A 17,268-nucleotide genomic window follows, 5' to 3' on the forward strand; every position below is an offset into this window, starting at 1 on the left:
ATCTTTAAAATGGAGATTTTAGTACTATTCCCTCCAGGTTACAATGGGGGGCAGCTGGTAGAATCAATTGAAATAATAATGTAAAAAATTTTACTTCATGGCTCGTCTACTATTAGTATTATATTGATCTTATTATATAAGTAGATAAACTATGTTATATATATATATATATATATATATATATATATATATATATATAATTTTCTTACAATGAGAAAACAAACATGCAGTGGGTAGCTGATGTTTGTGAGGTATAATTTTCTAAGTTTGTGGTCTTGAATGATTCCTCTGATCATGCATGTAGATGGAAATGCAAATGTCATCTATTCTTTCAATAGAGTACCCAGGCTTCTGTAACTTCGGGAGAACTCTCCAATAATTATCAGCTTTCTAATTCACCTTCAAAGTAACAATATATTAAGCTATTATCATATTAAATTTTTCTCCATAAGAATTGTTCACATGAGTTCCTGAACCAAAATGGTCTTTGATTTTGTCTTGCTTTCAATGTGAACTGGTCTAGGGGTCAGAGATTAATTGCAACAATGTTCTTAAAAAAGCTATGAAAATGATTTTAAGCAAAATATGCCACTTAATACAGCAGGTCTTTGCTCTTTGTGATACCAAATGCCCATTTGGAATAATGTTTCTCCCCACTCAGTTAGCCAAAGATTTTGGTATGCTCTATAGATACCTCAATGTTAACATGGCCAAAAAGTACCTTGAAATCTCTCTCTCCCCCCCAAACTGTTTTCCCTCCATTATTTTTAATTTTGGTTACAATATATGTATTCACTCACTTTTTCTTTCTTTTTTTTAAATCTTTTTATTTTTGAGAGAGAGAGAGACAGAGCCTGAGTGGGAGAGCAACAGAGAGGAAGACACAGAATCCAAAGCAGGCTGCAGGCACTGAGCTGTCAGCACAGGGCCTGACGTGGGGCTCAAACTCATGAACTGTGAGTTTGTGACCTGAGCCGAAGTCAGATGCTCAATCGACTGAGCCACCCAGGCACCCCTATCCACTCACTTCTTCAAGCTTCTGTTACTTATTCCTACAAATCTTTTTTTGTTTTTTGTGGTTTTTTGGTCTAATTTCAAGTACTTCTCAAATCTGATCTTTTCTCTCTTTGCCCTTTGTAAATGCTTTATTTTAGGTAGACTTTATCTTTTACCTGGACTATATCTGACCATCCTGACTAATCTCCCCATCCTCAGTGCTTCCCTAGCCTTCCATCCCTGGATGTTTCATTCTGTTCTCTACATAGTTCCCTGAATTACTTTTCCTTTATATTGTGACATCACTTTTCTACACTCAAGTCTTCCAATGCAAGATCATTAGCCATTAGGGAAATGACAATTAAAGCTACAATAACGTACCACTGCACATTTATTAGAATGGGAAAACATAGTGGCAGTATGTGCTGGCAAGGATGTGAGACTATGGAACCTCTCCTACGTTGCTGGTGGGAACGTAAACCCATTCTGAAAAGTAGTTTGTCAGTCTTCTATAAAGTTAATCATACATGTACCATATGACATAGCAGTTACGTTCTTGGGTATTTATCTCAAAGAAGGAAAACTTACATTCACACGAAAACCTCTATGCACAAATTCATTGCAGTTCCAAACTGGAACAACACAATTTGCTTTCACTGGGTGAATGGACAAGTAAACTGTGGCACATCATTACAACAGAATACTACTCAACAATAAAAAGGAACTATTGATACACACAGTGACTTGAGTATACCTCAAGACACTATGTTACGTGGGGGGAAAAAAGCCAATCTCAATAGTTTACTTACTGTATAATTCCGTTTATATAAAGATCTCAAAGTGAGGGGCCCCCCGGGTGGCTCAGTCAGTTGAGTGTCCGACTTTGGCTCAGGTCATGATCTCACAGTTTGTGAGTTCGAGCCCCGCATTGGGCCCTGTGCTGACAGCTCGGAGCCTGGAGCCTTCTTCGGATCTGTGTCTCCCTCTCTCTCTCTGCCCTTCCTCTGTTCATGCTCTGTCTCTCTCAAAAATAAATAGACGTTAGAAAAAATCTCAAAGTGAAAATTGTAGTGATGGAGAACCTATCAGTGATTGCTAGACATCAGTGGTTTTGTGAGGGAGAGGTGTGATTATTAAGGGATAGTACTGGGAATTTTCTTTATGATGATGGAACAGTTCTGTATACTGATTGTGGTGATTATTATTTTTTTTTATGAATCTTTATGTGTGATAGAATTGCACAGAACTATACACTGAGGGAAGAAAAGATTCCTTTAAAAGCTGATGAAATCCAAAATTAGGTCTGCAATCTGGTTAGTAATATTGTACCACTGTTCATTTTCTGTTTTGGGCAGTGTCCTTTTGTTACACAGGTACATGGGAATCTCGACTATTTTAAAAGTTGTTCATCTTTAGCTATTTCAAAACAAACTTTAAAAAGGGGAGTAGGGAGACTCCTGATTCCTCAAGGCCAAGATAGGTAAAATCCAAACTCTTACCAAAGCATACAATGTAAATGCAAATTATTTTTAACTTCCTTAAACATCATTCCTCTTCATTCTTGCAAGTAGTTTATTTCTTACCAGTTCTGGAATCCTCACAGGTATGCATGGAATTCCTTATTCCCTCCTTTCAATGGCAGATTCTGACTTATCTTCTAATACCTGGGCCATACTCCTTCCCTATAGCCTTTTTCAAACCTGAAGGGCTGTTGCTACTCTGTGATTATATCACAGTGGGTCATACTTCTACCTGAGAACTTATCAAGTTTGCTGGGTTTTTGTTGTTGTTGTTGTTGTTGTTGTTGTTTTGTTTTGTTTTGTTTTGTTTTGTTTTGTTTCTGTTTATGCATTGGGTTAGCTCCCTTAGACAGTGAGCTCAGGTGGTGTTTGTTCTTCAGGTTCAGTCCAGAGGAGACTCCAGGTTAGTCCGATGAATTTATAAACATAATATGTAACTGATTTCATTATTTGGCTCCATATAAATGAATGTTTACTGTGTTTTCTTTCTTTCTTTCTTTCTTTCTTTCTTTCTTTCTTTCTTTCTTTCTTTCAATCAAACTGTTACCCTTAGGCTTTGTTAATAGAAATATTTTTATTTTCTCCCACCCACGTTGAGTTTCTACTTTGCATTGTTGTTTCTGACCTCCTTATTCTGGCCATATTAGCAGAACTTCAGTGTTTTTCAACTATATTTTTAAAAGCGACCTTCGTGGAACTAATAAACACTAATACCATCTGTGCTTTTCTATAGCCCAGGGAAATTCTATCTACAGTTACAGTACATTTTTGAATAGAGTTAGAAATATCTACAGTTCCCTTGGAGTCCATAACATTTTATTTGCCAGATATTATGTCCATGGCATCTAATGCCTGCTGTTATGTGCCATTATAGCCACAATTTAAAAAACATTTGTTTTATATATAAGCTCTTAGGTCAAGATCTCAGGAAGTCATTTTATATTATGTTGTTTTCATATGATAGAATCATTGTCTAGAAATGATACTAGTGACAACATGAATAACAATAGTATTTGGCCATAGAAAACACAAGCAGAAAAAATAAACTTTGCATGAAGCAACTTATGCATTAAGTTGGACATCACAATTAGTAATATTATGTTGACACTTACTAATTCCAACGTTTTATTGAACCTAGTTCCCAAATATTTTCTCTTATTCTTCCTATCATCAGAGAGCCAAGGTCTGTCCTTCCTTCTGTAATAACTTTTTTAGTTGACTATGGACAATAGAGAGTTTTAATCACAACAATATGATTCATAGACCTTCCAGTAACATCCCAGCCTAATTCTATACCTTATATTACAAGGTTCTGTGTGAAGGCTTTGGCTGCCTTTCCAACCCCATTATGTATCCTCTGTTTGCCTGTTAAACTGCAGATTCATTGGTTTTTTGTTTTTTTTTGTTGTCGTTGTTGTTCCTCCAACCGTCCAAGCTTGTGTTGGCTTTGGGACTTTATACTAGCTGTTTTCTCTGCTCAGAATATGGCTTATGTAGGTCTCCACACATGACTTTTTCTGGTCATTCAGACCTTACTTTAAATGTCATTTTCCCAGAGAGACCTATTCAACTCAATGTAGCCTTATCATGGCATGCCAGAGCCATCTTAGAACAGCTCACTAGGGCTGATCGTGCACATCTCTTTCCATCTTTCTATTCAGGGATGTCATATTGTAGCTTGAAATCAGCCATGCTGGGATTACTTACACAACAGGGAATGGCAAACACTACAACCAAGGGTTTGTTTGATTGTTTGTTTGTGATAATTGATTTTTGAACATTTACCGACATACCATTGCCTACTCTACCTAACGGTATTTAAATTCTTTGTACTTATTATAATCATTTGTCTTCTAAAAAATTCTGTATGTATGTCTGTCTATTTCTGGTAGAATATAAGCATTATGAGAACTGATCCACTGCTCTCTTCCCAGTGACTGGAATAGCACTTTCCATATGACAGGTGCACAGCAAATATTTATTGAATGAGAGAATCATCAGGCTAGATTTTTCTTTTGTTCAATAATGATGATTTTACTAATACTTAACATCCAGTACTTGATAATTTTTATATAAAACATATTCCTCTGTGAATGATTTGCTCAACTAATGTTATACATATAGTATATGTATATGTGCAATATTATTAGTTTCTTTCAACTGAAGTCAAACATCCATTTCAGGATGGCTAGTTAGATCTGCTTTATCCTTGCATATGAACTTAACTCAGATGAGAGAACTTTTAAATCCTTAAATCATCTAAGAAATCTCTCCAATTCTTTCATGTCAAGGTTAATAATTAAATGTTTAATACCTCTTTAAGCTATTAAGCTAGTAATAAAAATGCAATATTTTAACCCAATTTACTCGATTAAAGAACAATCCCAGATGTTATTTAACATGAGGAATTGCAGTGGTCTGCATTTCATTAAAATTCGAGCACTAGAAACAGAATTTTCAACATATTATGTGAAGAAGTTCATTTCACTCTTTTCAGTAAGGGAATATTATCTTCATTTTCCAAAAAGTATGTCGAGTATCATTAGATGCTGATTATACCTCATACGAATCATTGCCTTTTTTTCTGCATAGCTGCAAAACATAGTTAATAAATAGCCCATTATCAACTAATTTTTTAAAAAATTTTTAAAGTTTATTTATTTATTTTGAGACACAGAGATAGATTGTGAGCAGGGGAGGGGCAGAGACAGAGGGAGACTCAGAATCCGAAGCAGGATCCAGGCTCCAAGCTGTCAGCACAGAGCCCGACGTGGGGCTCGAGCTCACGAATCACTGCATCATGACCCAAGCCTAAGTCGGACACTTAACCTATTGAGCCACCCAGGAGCCCCTCAACTAAAATTTACTTGCAGACTATTCTTCTTTCTTTGACTAGATTTTTAAAATTTATTTCCTTTTTTCTTCAAAAATGATCATTTCCTTGGTTTTAAAATCAGTCACACAGAAAATTGATTTGGAATGCTGTAGGTATAATTGTGTCTGAAAATTTTTGTTTACATTAATAAAGAACATGTAAAATATTATTCTTTGTTTTTGTAATTCAACTTTTCTTTATTGAGAGACAGAGAAAGAGCATGAGTGGGGGAGGGGCAGAGAGAGAGAAGGAGACACAGAATCTGAAGCAGGCTCCAGGTTCCCAGCTATCAGCACAGAGCCCAACCTGGGGCTCGAACTCACAAACCACAAGATCATGACCTGAGCAGAAGTCAGATACTTAACTGAGATACTCAAGTGCTCCTAAAATATTATTCTTTATTGTAGCTCTCTTCAGTTTTACTAAAAGGATATGTGAGCATGGTTAATAATGTAGCAAAGGCCAAATTTTTCTTTAGGCATATTGCTAAGACCTCCCAGTGTCTTCCGCTCTCATTATAGGCAGAGTCAATGTGTTTTTTTTTAAATAAAAAAAATTGAATAATAAAATCATTTGATCATTTTAGGATTATAAAGAAAAAAACTATTGACAATCACACCTAGATTAAGATTCCACTAAAGAGCTCGTTCACCTTTTGCATTGTTAAATACCACCAAAGTATGGTGTTGTTAAAGTGAACACCCATGATATTACTTCGTGTTATTTAGTGTGCACAGAACTAGAGCCGCACTCCAGTGTTAAAACTGCCTTTGGCTCCTAAGACCTGGATTAGCTGAAAAAGTAAGACAGAGACTAAATAACATTAGGGTTTTACTGTTAAGTTTCTGATGAAGTTGTTTACCTTTCCTTTTTAGGTCCATGATTGCTCAAGTGTATTTCTTACCTCAGGCACTAGGAATAGTGAATGTCACTTGGAAACCATTGTTCCTCGTGGCCAAGCAACCACAGCACAAAGCTGCAAAAATTTACTGAGCCTTTGTTTAGTAATGCACTCTGATAGAAGTGAGCTGTGGAGAGTTCACCAAGAACTGGGCGGGTCCTCTGCCAAGGGACTAAAAAACCATCTAGTTTAGAGGTGACAATTCACACAGATAATAAAGAAGGGAGGAAGGAGAAGATCAGTGATAAAGAAGAAGGAACAGAACAGTAAAAATATTTAGAGGACCATTATGTGAATATGCTGCAAACAGGGGTTCCTAACAAGGAAGAGAGAAAAATGTGACAGAAGCTGTTTGTTGAATGGATTTTACAACTTTGTTTTACAGCAAAGCTGAGTCTGGATTTGAACTTTTGTAAAATCAGGAATAAAGGAATGAGTACCTTCCATGGAATGTATTCATGGAATATATTCCTTAAGAAACCACCAGCCCCTGTGAGTGGAGGACTAGAATGGAGAAGAAACTGCTGACCGGGATGTGGACTGGAAGAATAGCAGAGAAAAGGGAGTGGTGGATGTGGGAGGAATTATCAAGAAATAAAGCAAGAATGGGGCAGCTGGGTGGCTCAGTCAGATGGATGTCTGACTCTCGGTTTCGGCTCAGGTCATGGTCACAATTTCATGAGTTTGAGCCCCATGTTGGTTTCTGTGGTAACAGCACAGAGCCTTGCTTGGGATTCTCTCTCTCCCTCTCTCTCTGCCCCTCCCCTGCTGTCTCTGTCTCTCTCAAAAATAAATAAATCAACAAACTAAAAAAAAAAAATTAAAGCAAGAATCTCCAATTTCAGTGAATAATATGCTGGGGTACCCAAGGCAGAGCAAGAGGCCATTATAGTTTTGAGGATTCATTACCAGATTAGGATTGACCTTAAATGACAACTAAAATACAAAATACAAAAACATAGGTGGATGAGGAGAAGATCTTCCTCAGACAGATATGTGTTCAATTTAAGTTGGTGAAGGTACACTCCAGTGACATAGTTTTTCTAGTCTACCACAATTGGGGTCAACATGTTTAAGATTTAAAAATTGTTTCAGTAATAATTTTTTGTAGCTATAGAAAAGAAGTAACCTCCTTAAGAAAACTCAAATTCCAGAGCATATAGTGATAAAACTGTTTCTTCAAAAAGTCATAATTCATATTTTGATAATTAAAGGCCTCCGAAAAATTATTGTGATTTAATGTGCACTGGCTATGTGGCCTGGCTATGTCATTGGTTTCCAGATTTTGGAGTCAGCTAATATTCAGTTGCATTTATATAACTGATTTTTCTATAAGATTGTTTAATAAGGATTGTGTTACAGGACTACCCAATTGCAACCTTACAGGGATTATTACAATCTTTAGATTATTTACTGTTTTGTGATGAGTAGTTTGTCAATGGTTTGTAAAATTTTGATCACATACCCTTGTTAGTAACAGAATTTGAACATGTAGACTCTTAATACTGTACTTGTTTATAATGATATATGTGGACATTATTTTTCTAATATATGCAATTTATATTTTTTAATGTTTATTTTTTAGAGAGAGACAGAGTACAAGGAGGAGAGGGGCAGAGAGAGAGAGAGAGGGGGACACAGATTCTGAAACAGGTTCCAGGCTCTGAGCTGTCAGCACAGAGCCTGACGCAGGGCTCGAAATTGGGAATATTTGAGATCATGACCTAGGCCAAAGTTGGATGCTTAATCAACTGAGCCACCCAGGTGCCCCTCAAATTTAAAAATATCTACTAAAAATTTGACAAAATAGCTAGATATAAACAGAATTTTTTACATGGAATTTTTACCCTTATGGATTTTTTTTTATGTGTATCACATTTGGAGACACTGAGTTTTATTTGGCATTATTCAAATAAGGACTGTTTATTCATTTAGTTGTTGCAAAAGTCTAGGAAATATAACACAGAGGTTCCCTTCTTTCTAGAGCATAACTAACTTCAGCATGCCGTCAAAGAAATGTTTACCTCTGCAACAACAGTGATTATTTCTTGTATTAACGAGATATTACCCAGTTTCACTTTGTATGTTAGGTATCCATTAGAATAAGTCATTGCAGGCTGACATTTTTATGTATTGAGTGTAGTGGATGTTTGCCATTTTTTTTTCCTGTAAATAACTATTATTCTTTCCTCTGGCTAACTATTCCTTTCCCGTTCTACGTGATTCTGATGAGGCTGTCAATCCTAGGACCCTGCCCTTCTAGCTTCCTATGTTTTTTGGCACAATGTATGCATTCAATAAATGATTGTAACTATTACTATTGTTATGGTTACAGTTACTTACTAGGATATATTGACAGTCCCATATTTAGTCTGTTCAATAAACCGTGAGTCAGCAAACTGTGTCTATAAAGGGGTACATGTCTGTACTTTAGTTTTATGTTATGTTCTCTGTCACCACTACTTACCTTTGCAGTTGTAGCCACAAGCAACCATACACAATACATAAATGAATGAATGTGGCTGTGTTCTAATAAAACTTCATTTGTGAGAACAGGAGGTGGATTGGATTGGATTGCCAATCCCTAGAATAAAGGATGTAAATTTTACTGAATGTCAGTATGTACAAGTATATAGTATGTGAATACATAAATAACCATATATGTGTACCTGAAACCGTTAACAACTTTCACATTTAAATACTGTTTGTTTTCTGATATTAGTCATCAGTCCCGACCTCACAGGCTGAAGAATAGAACAGGTAAATACCTGGTTTTGTTTACTAACATCTCCTCTGCTTTCATGGCTTGGTTCATTATGAGTCACTGATTGTGTTTTGTGCCTCATATTATATGTATGTGCAACCATTATCTGGCATATATCTTAGAGTATTAACTTTTCTTAACTACCATGGTACCATAAGTTCTATAGAATTTCTTTTCTTTTTTAAAGTTTTTGTTTAAATTCCAGTTAGTTAACATACAGTGCAATCTTAGTTCAAAATTTCTTTACTTAAGAATACCATCCTACTTGGGGCGCCTGGGTGGCGCAGTCGGTTAAGCGTCCGACTTCAGCCAGGTCACGATCTCGCGGTCCGGGAGTTGGAGCCCCGCGTCAGGCTCTGGGCTGATGGCTCAGAGCCTGGAGCCTGTTTCCGATTCTGTGTCTCCCTCTCTCTCTGCCCCTCCCCCGTTCATGCTCTGTCTCTCTCTGTCCCAAAAATAAATAAACGTTGAAAAAAAAAATTAAAAAAAAAAAAGAATACCATCCTACTTTCAGGAAGAGGATCTTGTAGTTCACTCACCTTTACCTGTAAGAATTTTTCTTAAGGGTCTATGAAGGTGCCCATCCCACCTCTCATATCTCTCTTTACAACCTTATCCCACAAAGAGCCAAAACAACGTGGATTGTCTTATGGCCTCTTAGGGTCTTTCTGATAAATATCTTATTCCCCACCATTTTTTTTTAAATTTACAGTGTAATGCTGTATTTTAATTTCTGTTTAATAAAAAGTGAAAAAGATAGTAGCATGTTTTTAGTATTATAAAATATATTCCCTCTACATAAATTTTTCTCCACATGTCCTTCCTTCTTTCAGTGAGTCTTCAAGTCATTTATTTCATTATGCATATAGACCTATGTTATAAGAACATTCTTTCCCAGTCCTTGAAATAAATGCTTAGCCAGGTATTCTTCAGTTGTACTAGGAGGAGTAGCTATCTGCTTTCTGTCATCATAGACCAATCACGGCTCCTATTCCAACTTCATTTATTAATACTGAGTCATGGATGCAGCTCAGAATCCTTTGTCTGCAATTTTGTCTCCAAACTGGTGTTTAATTGTCTACAGGAAAAAAAAATGTGGATGTATTTTGTGGCTAAAGGCAAACTCATTGATTCTCATCTCAGAAAATAATTATGGACATGGCTTGTTTCCTTAATACTTTATTTCTTATGTGTATAGTAATCAAGAACAGGGACACAACACAAAAATGCGGTTGTTACTACTGGGTGATATGTTACGTGATTTTCTCTTTCTTTTGTTATAATTAATTGTCAAATCAAACCTTATGTAATGGGGGAAATGTTCTTAATGGGAGTATGTATTAAATTGTAGGAAACTAATAATGGCAGCATCTTTGTCACTCTTTCCATGGAAAGATATGGTTTATTCCCTTTCTCCTCGAACCTGACTTGACTTTGTGGCTATGTCACCAGTATAATATAGTAGAAGTGACACTGTGCCAGTTCTAAAAGAATCATCAGGTCTCATTTCATCTTGCTTGGGATGCTTGCTCTAGAGTGAGTAAACTGCCATACAGGATGTGAATACCCTAAAGTCACCAGGCTATGAGGAATCCCAATCTGGTCAAATCCTTATTGTACTTAAACATAATGCATTTTATTGTTCTTTCAATTTTTAAAAAGTTTGTACATTGTTTTTAATTTTTGAGAGAGAGAGAGAAACAGAGTGTAAGTGGACGAGGGACAAAGAAGAGGGAGATCAGTATCCCAAGCCAGCTTCAGGCTCCAAGCTGTTAACACAGAGCTGGACGCAGGGCTAGAACCCGCAAACTGTAAGATCCTGACCTGATCTCCCTCTTCTCTTCCCAGAGATCAGTATCCCAACTAGTGATGACTAGTTCCCTAGCATGTTATATAGGAAGACAGAAATATTTACGTTTCATCTTTGACCTCTGGATACTAACTTACAAAGAACAACATTGTCTTCCAACAAAAACCTCTATTATTCTTCTTACTGATAGAGATTCCTATTGAATGAACTTGTCTCATTAAGGCAGTTCTTATAATAACCTACAGCAAATGCTAACAAATGTCTCTGAATAGAATCTCTCTTCTGAACAGCCTTACTGAAGGGGATAATTGTCTGTGTGGAGATGAGAGTATTGGGAATGTAACTTTTAAAATATTTGAAAATAATTTGAATGCGTTAGTTTTTGAAATTTCACTCCAAATTTGCTTTCCTTATTTTCTCATGGATAATGCACATAAAAATCTTTGGCCTGTCACTTTGGGAAATTATGTCAAAGTTGGAATAAGCAGTCTGAATTCAGTGTGTCTTACTTAAATTAATTTATTTCATTCATGGGGTTTAGTTCCAAATCCACCACTTTCTAGGAATGTGATCTCATGATTCATTTGCCTTTCTCATATGCACCTCATGCAGATCAAAGGATATAATGCGTGTGGTTTTCAAAGTCGTTTTGGCAAGGGCACTCATTCTTTAAATCACTGCTTACTCAGAAGCCCCTAAGTAACCACAGGGTCACTTGAAGGAGGGCTGATCAATACAGTTTTATATTTTAATGTATAAGAAGCTTTGCAACAATATAAAAATTATTGTTTTCTTGGTACATACCAAAGAAGAAACGTTACGTTTGGTTATACTTGTCTTTCATCTTTTCTTCACACAATACTAGCTAACTTCAGTTCCTACATATGGAACAGATTTCAAAATTCTCTATTAAATAGATGTCTAATTAAACATTTTAAATTTAGAAACATCCCATAGAAGGGAGAAATTAATAGATATAGGATGAACTAATGAACTAATGAACATGAATGTGTTAGGTAGCACATCAGATTCACATGTTACACAAAGGAAGGGTCTCATTGTCAGATAAGTTTGAGAGACACCATTGATTAAGAAGTCAAAAAGATTTCTTTATTGCAGGACTTCTCAGAGCCTTGGGTATTGATATACATCGTGCTACTTTTGGCTAAAGAGTAATATTCTCCAAAGTTAGGTGGCAAACCAGTGAACTCTGGGAAAGATGGAAATGTGTTCTATTTATCATTTTATCTTCAATGCCTCCTGTAATTTCTGACACTTAATTGATACTCAGTACATAAGAGTTGATTAAATTGAAATAATACCCGAGTTTTAGTTCCTGTGCCACAACAAAGTAGTTTCTTGACAGAAGTGCATTACCTCTTTTCTCTGGTGCCTTTTCTGTTATATAAGAGACTTTAAAAAAGAATCAAAGCAAGCATGAGACAAACAAATAAAAACCTAAGGCTGTGGCCGGTTGAATGGCTGAAACTTTTTTTCTGATCTAAACTTTTTTTATATTCTCAGATCTAGAGAAGAGAGTTGCATGCTCAAGTGGGCAAGTTGTGTCCCATATAGGAAGAAAAATGTGTTTAACTGTCAGTGTCTCACCCCATCTGTGTTATTATTTCTTACTGCTTTCTGTGTAAGTTAAGCTTAAAATATACTTGTTCACTTCTAATGGGCTTCATTCTGGAAAGGATATTTTGTTGAATTTCATTTTTAAGCTTATTCCAAGTAAATTACATTTTTTTTCCTCTGTGAGTTCATCACAATTGAAAGTAAATGTAGGAAAAAATTGTTTACTGTTACTGACACTTACATACCAGGTGCTATTCTAAAAATACTACATCTATCATAATATCTAATTTTATTTAATTATCCTAATATTGCATGAGATAGATATTACTGCATTTATTTTCTTGATGAGAATAAATTTGAAGATCACAAACACTAAGGAATTTTTCCAAAGACACACAACTGGAGATTTACAGAGTTGAGATGTAGATTCAGTTTTATCCTGACTCAAAAATCACATACCCTTAAGTAATAAATAATTAGAAATTTGAAGTAAAAAATAAGAATTCCTCTCCCTTCCTGGCTTTGTTAGGACTTCATTACTCAGACATCAATGGAAAGAAGAAAATGCTTCCTATATCTCACCTCATCAAGAATTTGTATACTATCCTAGTTTTACCTCTAAAGTGATGGATGAGTTCAAATAGACAGAAGGTGAGGGATTGGGATATTAATATCTGAGGTCTCAAACGATTTTCTCCCTCCTATGACAGTATTGAATGAGCTTAAACTAATGTTAGCATCAGGATCTTCAAAACATCATTCATTGTGGGGAAAAGAGAATCAATACTAACATTAGGATCTTCCCTCTTACTTAAAGCTTTAATTCACTTCTGTGTACAACTTACATAGCCAAAACAGCTAATAAATTTCATTTAATAATATTGCCTATGAATTTTATATATTCATATTTTATTGTCCCATCAGGCACTACATTCATGCGTGCATTCATTCACCAAATATTTATTCAGGACCTATCATGTGCTGGCACTTTGTAGGCTCTGGGATACATCAGTGAACAGAAAAGACAAATCTGTGATGTAATGGAGCTAAGGTTTTGATGGAGTGCAGGCACATCATAAATAAAATGAATCTGTTAATATTATAGCACACGAGTATTGTAAGTACTATGGGGAGAAACAGAGAAGGCAGATAAGGAGTTTTACAGAATAGAGGTGAATTTTACATTGAGTGTTCCGATAAGAACTTACCAGGAAAGGTGACCTTTGAACAAATACATGAAAGAGATGAACAAATGAGCCAGTTGGATATCTGAAGGAAGAGAATTCCAGGTTGGGGGGGCGGGCAGCAAGGTGGCAAGTGGGTTAAAAGCATATTAGTGAGGGAAAGATGGAGAAAGGCATCATAATTACAGTGCAAAAGCCATCAAGGAAAGTGTGTGAGAGGAGGCTCTACATCTCATCTTGAACTTGGCGGGGCTTCTATCTTCTTTGATCAGTAGAAGCTGGTGGAAATGATGCCATGCAACTTCTGAGGCTAAGGCTAAGTCACAAAAGTCATGCAACTTCCGCCAGTCTCTTGGGAACCTCGTGCAGGAGAAAGCCAAATGCCATGTAAGAAATCTGACTACCCCGAGACTGCTGTATTCGAGAAACCACCTGGAAAGATCTGCTAAGTGAGACAGGTAGATGCCTGATGAGCCCCAGCTGTTCCGGTCTCCAGTTATTTTTGTTATTCCAGCTCAGCCATTGGACCTGTGAGTGAGGAAGGCTTCGGGATGACGTCAGCCCCAGCCTCCCTCTGGCTGCAATCGCGTGGGAAATCCCAAACCGAAACACCCTAACTGAGCCTCCTTCTTTCCTGGGACCTTGAGAAGCAATAATAAATGATTATTATTATTTTTTTAAGTCTCACTGTTTTCAAATTATTTGTTATGTAATAACTAGATGACTGAAATCAGTAGCCCTTTGGGTATTTTGAGCAAACAAATGATAAAACGTCATTTGTGTTTTAACAGGAGTTCTCTGGCTTTGTGAGGGGCAAAAAGAAATCAAGGAGATTAATTATCCAGGCAAAATGTTGGTAGCTTGCATCAGAATGGTAGCAGCAAGGCTTTTGAGATGGAGTGTAATTTGAAGGTACTGGCAAAAGCTTTACCTGATAGAATGGATGTAGGATATAGGATAAATGGTTGAATAAAAGTGTCTCCAAGATTTTTAAGCATCTGACACAATGTAGCTCTCATTTACCGAGTTGTGGGAAGAATATGGGATTGGCTGGTTTAAAGCAAGGAAATGGGTACATGTCTGAGCCCAGCATTCCTAGGAGAGGTCCTGTCTGCAGATATAAATGTGGGAGTTTGCCAGGGTATAGAAAACTTATTCAGCCAGGAAACTTGATGAAAGCACACAGGAAGAAAAGGAGACCAGGGACTCAGGCACTTCCATTTTAAGAGGGCAGCAAGATGAGGGGCCAGCAAGGGTGTTGAAGAGAAAAGGGTCAAAGAGGTGAGAGAAAAACTAGGAGAAAGTGATGTTCACGGAAGCCAAGTGGAAATAGTAGTGGTCCATGAACCAGGACCAACATTCAATATGACCCTGGATACCCAGAAAGCAGTGTGAGGATTTAAAACCTACTTTGTCTTCATTCAAGAATGGTAACAAGCAATCCTGGCATCTTGAGTCCATTCTTTGTGCAGGTACCAGTCAAACTTTAGCAGATCTTCTCACATATAAGCACAGTTTCAGAAACTGGTAGAGAATTGGCAGGAACTTGGAACATTTTGCTAGGGATGATATCAAATTATAATGAAGAAGAGGAAGTTTAGGACAGGATGTTTGGGCTTAGTTGAGTGTCGGGGCATCCACTACCATAGTATCTCTTCTGTTTTAAGTTGGAACTTTTCTGTAGGACACCGAGGCTTTATCAGCCTTTACTGTTTTTTTTTTCATAATTTGTGGGGGCATTCCCCCCTATTCTTTTTTTTTTAATATATGAAATTTATTGTCAAATTGGTTTCCATACAACACCCAGTGCTCATCCCAAAAGGTGCCCTCCTCAATACCCATCACCCACCCTCCCCTCCCTCCCACCCCCCCATCAACTCTCAGTTTGTTCTCAGTTTTTAACAGTCTCTTATGCTTTGGCTCTCTCCCACTCTAACCTCTCTTTTTTTTTTTTTCCTTCCCTTCCCCCATGGGTTTCTGTTAAGTTTCTTAGGATCCACATAAGAGTGAAATCATATGGTATCTGTCTTTCTCTGTATGGCTTATTTCACTTAGCATCACACTCTCCAGTTCCATCCACGTTGCTACAAAATCAGCCTTTACTGTTTGTATTGACAGCTCAGATGATTATTAGGGATACCCTATTTATTTCACATGCTACATGTGGTCACGCACTTCAGTATAAGCTGCAGAAATAAATTAGTCTAACCATCCTATAAACTGGGTTTTACTTTATAAGAGGAACAATTAAACTTCACTTTGCTTATTTTTATGTGCTGTGTTTCCTCATGTGTTTATTTCAACCAACACAGGTTGTCATCGACCTGTTATTTTACCCCTTAAGGGTGTTGATGTTAAATATAATGTAAAATCTGAAAAAATAATGTACGATAATGCACACATGCAGCTAGTTTTGAAAGACACTCCCCAAGGATTGTATTTTCTATTAAATGTTCTCTTTTCAAATGAACAGCTAATTAATATGCCTCATGGTTAGAATGTAAACCTAGTTTCATTAAGAAGAGAGTTTGGGAATTAAACCCATCCTTCCCTCTTCCAATGTATAAAAGAGAAATTTAAATTTTATATTCCAGGTTTTACTCATTATTAAGGATTGGTAATGTATGTAACACATATGAAAGCCAAAGATCTAAGAGCGGTTTTTCATAGCAAAATGGAGATGAAGGGACAAACATTTATTATATAGCTCGTGATCCCATGCATGTATTATCCCCTCTGTTATTATTGTCCCCTACCAGATGGTAAATTTGCTATAATTAATGAACCTACATTGACACATCATAATCCCCTAAAGTCTGTGAACTTACCTTAAGGCTCACTCTTGGCCTTCTTCATGATTTGTGTTTGGACAAATGTATAATGACATGTATCCATCATTCTAGTATTATACAGAGTGTTTTCACTGCCTTGAAAATCCTCTGTGCTCTGTCTGTTCATGCCCTTCATTTTTGAAGAATAATTTTGCAAGGTTAAAAATCCTAAGTTGGTGTTTTTGGTTTTTTTTTTTTCTCTCTCATCGTTTTAAATATTCCACTTCACTGTCTTTCTGCTTACATAGTTTTGAGGAGAACTTAAATGCAATTCTTATTTTTGCTCCTGTGTAGATAGGTAAGGTGTTCCCCCACCCCCACCCCAGCTACTTTCCCTTAACTTTGGTTTTCTGCAGTTTGACTAGATGTAGATGTTTGTCATCTATCTTGCTTGGTGTTCCTGACCTTTCTGAATCTGGGGTTTGGTTTGTGACATTACTTTGGGGGAGATACTTATATATTATTACATCAAATATTTCTTCTGTTGCTTTCTTCCTTCTCCTTCTGGTATTCCTGTCACATATGTCTTAAACATTTTGTAATATCCTGCTCTTAAATGTTCTGTTCTTCTATTTTTTTAATCTATTTTTTCTCTTTCTTTTTCGGTTTTGGCAGTTTCTACCAAGGTATTCTTAAAGCTCAGAGGTTCTTTCCTCAACCATGTCCAATTTTCTTTTTATTTAAAAAATTTGTTTTAATGTTTATTTATTTTTGAGAGAGAGAGAGAGAGAGAGACAGAACACGAGTGGGGGAGGGGCAGAAAGAGAGGGAGACACCGAATCAGAAACAGTCTCCATCTGAGCTGTCAG

The sequence above is a fragment of the Lynx rufus genome, unplaced genomic scaffold, assembly GCF_022079265.1.
Source record: "Lynx rufus isolate CCGP_SWC_20201006 ecotype Redwood Valley unplaced genomic scaffold, mLynRuf1.p SCAF_4, whole genome shotgun sequence".
Classification (NCBI taxonomy): domain Eukaryota; kingdom Metazoa; phylum Chordata; class Mammalia; order Carnivora; family Felidae; genus Lynx; species Lynx rufus.